This window comes from Sinocyclocheilus grahami, unplaced genomic scaffold, assembly GCF_001515645.1.
Source record: "Sinocyclocheilus grahami isolate Dianchi unplaced genomic scaffold, SAMN03320097.WGS_v1.1 scaffold459.1, whole genome shotgun sequence".
Lineage (NCBI taxonomy): Eukaryota > Metazoa > Chordata > Actinopteri > Cypriniformes > Cyprinidae > Sinocyclocheilus > Sinocyclocheilus grahami.
Genome location: NW_015505638.1, coordinates 1,210,122 through 1,216,170, shown reverse-complemented (window position 1 = coordinate 1,216,170; position 6,049 = coordinate 1,210,122). Strand labels below are relative to the sequence as shown.

Sequence of the window (6,049 nt, the reverse complement as noted above, 5' to 3'; positions counted from 1 at the left end):
CCATTTACTGTCACTAAGATTCTTAGCCCAGTGCCAGTCCGCCTCAAACTTCCTCCGGCGTACTGGAGAATTAATTCCGTCTTTCATGTCTCTAAATTGAAGAGGCCGTTTTTCATTCACCCATTAATCTGGCCGAGCAAGATGAGACCTTAGTTGATGAAGAGACTCTTCCAGTATCAAGAGGTTCTGCCGATTTGCTTGGGGACTATTTTAACACAAAAGGTTTACATTTTGTGCACTTAAATATAAGGAGTTTGTTACCTAAGATCGACGAAATAAGGTGCTTACTTAAGAATTGTAAAGTGGGTATTTTTTGCTTAACAGAAACATGGTTAGACTCATCTGTAACTAATAATGAAATAAAAATAGATAATTATAATGTTATTAGGAAGGATCGCAATAGACAAGGAGGAGGTGTTTGCATTTTTATTAGATCGGATATTAATTTTAATGTGTTAGACATTAATGTTGAGCAAGAGTTGCTGTTCTTGGATTTATTGTTGCCTGTGACTAAGCCTATACTGTTTGGACTTTGTTATCGTCCACCCAATCAAAACAATTTTTATGATGGACTGGAGTTTGTTTTGAACAACAATAATGACGATTTGGCAAAAGAATGTATTTTTATGGGGGATTTTAATACAAATATAGCTAATAGAAAAGGGGATAATTTTAAAGCTTTACAGACATTATGCCAATTATTCCATTTAACCCAAATAATAAACAAATCTACTAGAGTTTGGGAAGGTGGGGAAAATACCATCGATCTTATTTTGGGATCTGATGAAAAATATATTTCCCAGAAAGGAATAATTGAATACGGTATCAGTGATCATAATATCATTTTTTGTACAAGAAAACGTAGTAAAATAAGATTTAGTATTCATAAAACCGTACGAATTAGATCGCTAAAAGAATATATAACACTGAAGTTTTTAAAGACTATCTTAAAAGAGTTAATTGGAATGATATTCAAAATATCTCAATAGTTGATGATGCTTGGAAAAAATTTAAAGTTCTATTTCTTAAAGTAGTGGACAAAATTGCCCCCCTTAGACAGGCGAGAGTTAAGCAAAGTGCTAGTCCTTGGATGGATCAGAAAATATTGGAAATATTAAAAAATAGGAATAGGGCTCTCTCAATTTATAGGAGAACTAAGAACCAGGAAGACTATTTAAAATTTAAAGCACTTAGAAACTTAGGACAGAAAAATATAAAGGAGGCAAAACGTAATTTTATTAAGGAACAAATTCAAGAAAACAAAGAAGATCCTAAATCTCTGTGGAAGATGTTAAATAGGTTCCATTCAATTGGTAAATCAAAATTTTCTGTATCAAAGTTAGGTCTAGATATTGATGGCAAGATAGAATTTGATAAAAAAAAATAAAGTCGCTAATAAATTTAATTCATTCTTTTCATTAATTGCTAATAGTCTAGTTGATAAGCTTCCTCTGTCCAAAGGAAATTATGGGATTGATTTTGTTAACAGATTTTTATTTAAAACAAGGGGTGTTGCCAAATAGTTTTTCTTTTACTAAAGTTAATGTAAATCAAATTACTAAGATGCTAGAAGAGCTTCAAGTGTCCAAGTCAACTGGGCTGGATGATATTCCAGCTAGATTCTTAAGAAATGCTACAGATATTATAGCTCCAACTATTACATTTATTGTTAATCTTTCCTTGGAAAATGGTATATTTCCATCTGATATGAAGTTAGCTAAAATTATTCCGTTATTCAAAAAAGGTAACAGATACAATCCTGGAAACTATCGCCCAATCTCCATTCTTAATGTGGCCTCAACATTTTTTAGAAACAATTGTGTATAAACAGATGTATGAGTATTTAAGTAAGAGTAGTTTAATTTATGATTTTCAGTCAGGTTTTAGGAAATCTTATTCGACTGATACTTCTTTACTTTATTTAACAGATTTTATAAGGAGGCAGATTGATAAAGGTAAAATGTGTGGTATGGTACTTTTAGACCTCCAGAAAGCGTTTGACACTGTAAATAATTCAATACTTTTAGACAAGTTAAGTGTCGTGGGTTTTTCAAGTAAAGGGATAGCCTGGTTGAATTCTTATTTAACTGGGAGAGTTCAGAGAGTAGAAATTGACGAGGTTCTTTTTGAGGAAACGTTTGTTGAAAGTCCCTCAGGGAAGTGTTTTAGGCCCTCTTTTGGTTCTTTTATATATTAATGACATGCAAGCAGTTTGTGATTGTAATTTGTTTTTATATGCTGATGATTCTGCTTTAGTAATTTCAGATAAGGATGTTGGTAGGATACAAGTGCATTTAGGTAAGGAGCTTTGTAAGGTAAGAGACTGGCTCTCTGAAAACAAACTGATGTTGCATTTAGGTAAAACGGAATCCATATTATTTGGGTCTAAAAATAATTTGAATAAGGTTTCTAAGATGTCTGTCAAGGTGGGGGATTGTTTAATATCAAATAGAACTTCTGTTAATTATCTTGGATGTGTCCTTGACAATGATTTAAGTGGTGAAAGTATGGCTATGAAAGTTCTGTGTAAGGTTAATGCTAGGACAAAATTTCTTGCCAGACATTTTAGTTTTCTTGATAAACAGAATATAAAATTACTTGCATCATGTTTAGTGTCATGTCATTTCGAATATGCATGTATTTCTTGGATGTCTGATTTGTCTTGTGGTTGGTTGGATAAGTTACAAAAATCTCAGAATAAATTGATACGGTTAGTTTCAGGGTTTAGTCGTTTTACACATGTGGAGGTTTCCCATTTTAAGTGTCTTGATTGGTTATCTATAGAAAGCAGACTAGAACATATTAAATTATAAATGGTACATAAGATTATCAATAACAGAGCCCCTTCATATTTTTATGTATTTTTTCCTAGGGTAAATGAGCAACATTGTTATAAAACTAGGCAAAGTCTCATGGATATTACATTATGTCGTTTTAAAACTATGTATGGTCGTAGGTCTTTTAGATATTCTGGGGCACTTTTGTGGAATAAGTTACCTCTGGACATTAAAGGTATTTCGAATATGGTTAGTTTTAGTTTAAAAGCTAGAAGTTGGTTCTTAAGTAGGTTGTTTTGTTGATGAATTTGTAGTACGTACGTGGTTATTTGTGACTGTACATTTTTGTAAATTTTTGTATTTATAATGCAGTGCCAGTGTACCTGTTACCGGGAGTGAAGTTTGTGCTTTACATCAAGGACCACAATGGAAATACGTTTTGTTTTAAACTTTATTGTGTTATCCTTGACGAATAGAGTGTATTCACTACTTTTTTGTCAAATAAACATAAACATACTTTGGCCTATCAGATCTAAAAACTTGGACAAGACTTTTGCCTTGTCATTGAGCTCCGTGTCCTCATTTCTTTGTTCTTGGCTTATAGAGAATGTCTGTTTTCCAATCTTTTTATGCGCATTACACCATATGACTGTCTATCATTCTCCCTTCAGACACACTGTTAATTCTCATCTTTTAATGGCTATAAAACCTGTATTTGGTGCACAGAAAAGGAAGCCGTCTGACTGGGGTGGAGACAAGCAAGCCATGCAGGAAATCTGATTTCATCTATTTGGCCCGGATGGTTAGAGAAGAAACAAAAGGATGCTCACATTGGGTAGGAATGAGTTTAACACGCACTGCGTTTATGATAAAACAATAAAATTACAATTTGTATTCTAAAAAAAAAAATGTGTTGGCAGTGGGCTGTAAATTGCAATCGCTGTGTGAATTAGGGCGAAACTGCCGAGGCAAAAATGTGAGAAAAGCATCGAAAGTAGCTGTCAATCAGTGTGCCTTTGGTATATTAATTCATAAAGGCATATAATCTCCAATTAACTACAGTATAGCTGAGATTAGTTTAACTCAGCTATAAACACAAAGTAATTGTCCAGCAACCTCAGATGAGTCTGTATAGGAAAGCTAATATCAGAATCCCTATTAGCATTTTAAATGAGCAACATTTGTCTGATTGAGCAAATAAAATAAAAGAGCAAAATAAAATAGCCAACATATCTGTATCATTACCATTCATCATCCCCTCAATGAAACTCACAGATAGCTCTCTCTGACAATAATTATCAGTATATTTATTATTCGGTATGTGTCAAGCTTCCTACACACACACACACACACACACACACACACACACACACACTCAGCTGAGCACCGTTGGGAATTCACCCCTCAGTATAATGAAGCTACACTCCACCTACATGACTGGTTTTGCACTGATGTCAGCGGACTGATAATCAGGCTGACAGCTGCTCTCGGATTGTTCATTAAACTCAGCCTAATGAGCTGGAGATAGACAGAAAGTTGAATTCTCATCCCTATATTACAGAAGAGTTCCTTTAGTAGGGATGATTTTCATTGACACAATCCATATTAAAAAATTAATAATTGAAAGAAACAAGCCAATTTTAATAACTTTGGCCAGACTTGCACACAAGATAGCAGTATAAATCAGCAAATTTTGGAACTAAGAAGGGTAAACACAAGCACACAGACCACTCATCCACAGGCAAATGCAAGTAAAAATAGTCTTTGATGAGTGACTAAAACATTACATGACTCAAATCAGATTGACATGTCTGATTCAAATCCAAGACTATTAAAGAAAACATCGGCTGCAATCTTTTTTTGTCCAGAACTCAATGCATGCTATATGTAGGCAACATACAAAATTAGGAACAAATTCATATTATGTGACCATGGACCACAAAACCAGTCAAAAATAGTAAATTTTTTGAAACTGAGATTTATACATCATCTGAAAGCTGAATAAATAAGCTTTCCATTGATGTATGGTTATGATATGACAATATTTGGCCGAGATACAACTATTTGAAAATCTGGAATCTGAGGGTGCAAAAAAAATCTAAATATTGAGAAAATCGCCTTTAAAGTTTTCCAAATTAAGTTCTTAGCAATGCATATTACTAATCAAAAATTAAGTTTTAATATATATATATACAGTAAGAAATTTACAAAATATCTTTCATGGAACATGATCTTTACTTAATATCCTAATGATTTTTGGCATAAAAGAAATGTCAATAATTTTGGCCCATACAATGTATTTTTGGCTATTGCTACAAATATACCCAGCGACTTGAGACTGGTTTTGTGGTCCAGGGTCACATATGCAGCGTAATGGATTGGTACTATACTACAATCAAACGTTTGGGGTAAGTCAAATAGTGTGTGCTTTTTTTATTTTTTATTAATATGTTTATTCAGCAATGATGAATTAAATTGATCATATCTGAAAGTAACAATATATATAATGTTACAAAAGATTTTTAATAATGCTGTTCTATTGAAATTTCTATTCATCAAAGAATCCTAAAAATTGTACCATGGTTTACACAAAAATATTAGGCAGCACAACTGTTTACAACTTTAATAATAATCAAAAATGTTTCTGGAGCACCAAATCAGCCTATTTAGAATGATTTCTATAGGATCATGTGACACCAAAGACTGGAGTAATGGCTTCTGAAAATTCAGTTCTGCCAAAGGAATAAATTACATTTTAAAATATATTCATATAGTAAACATTTTAAATGGTAATAATATTTCACAAAATTACTGTTACTTCATTTTTGATAATCTAAATGCAGCTCTGGTGAGCATAAGAGAAATATATACTTTATAAATATAAATAAATAAATATTTTAAAAATCTTATCGACCCCAAAACTTTTAAATGGTAGTGTAATCCATATGATAAAATAATATTTTCTATATGGTGGTATGATACGGCACAGTGATTAAAAATTAATAACCTGACCATCATGATTCTTCACCAAACATGATAGATGTTGGATTGTATGTAGAATTGTAACTAGGGATGCACGATATATCGGCCACCATATCGGTATCGGCCGATAAATGCTAATTTTTTTCTGTTATCGGTATCGGCCCAATAAGAAAATTTGGCCGATATCTTAAAGCCGATAAATAATGCATTATTTCCTTCAGAGACACTTCAGATGCGCGCTGTTCGTTTGCAGCCTTTTGTGCAATTGTACGTTGTAATATTGTGTTTAT

At 32.7% G+C, this 6,049-nt stretch overlaps 1 protein-coding gene across 16 annotated transcripts in view; it reads right to left on the bottom strand.

Annotated features, from left to right (window-relative positions):
• LOC107552863 (focal adhesion kinase 1-like) overlaps positions 1–6,049 on the bottom strand; it is an 80,439-nt gene that overhangs the window by 52,476 nt on the left and 21,914 nt on the right. The gene's annotated exons all lie outside the window — the stretch shown is intronic.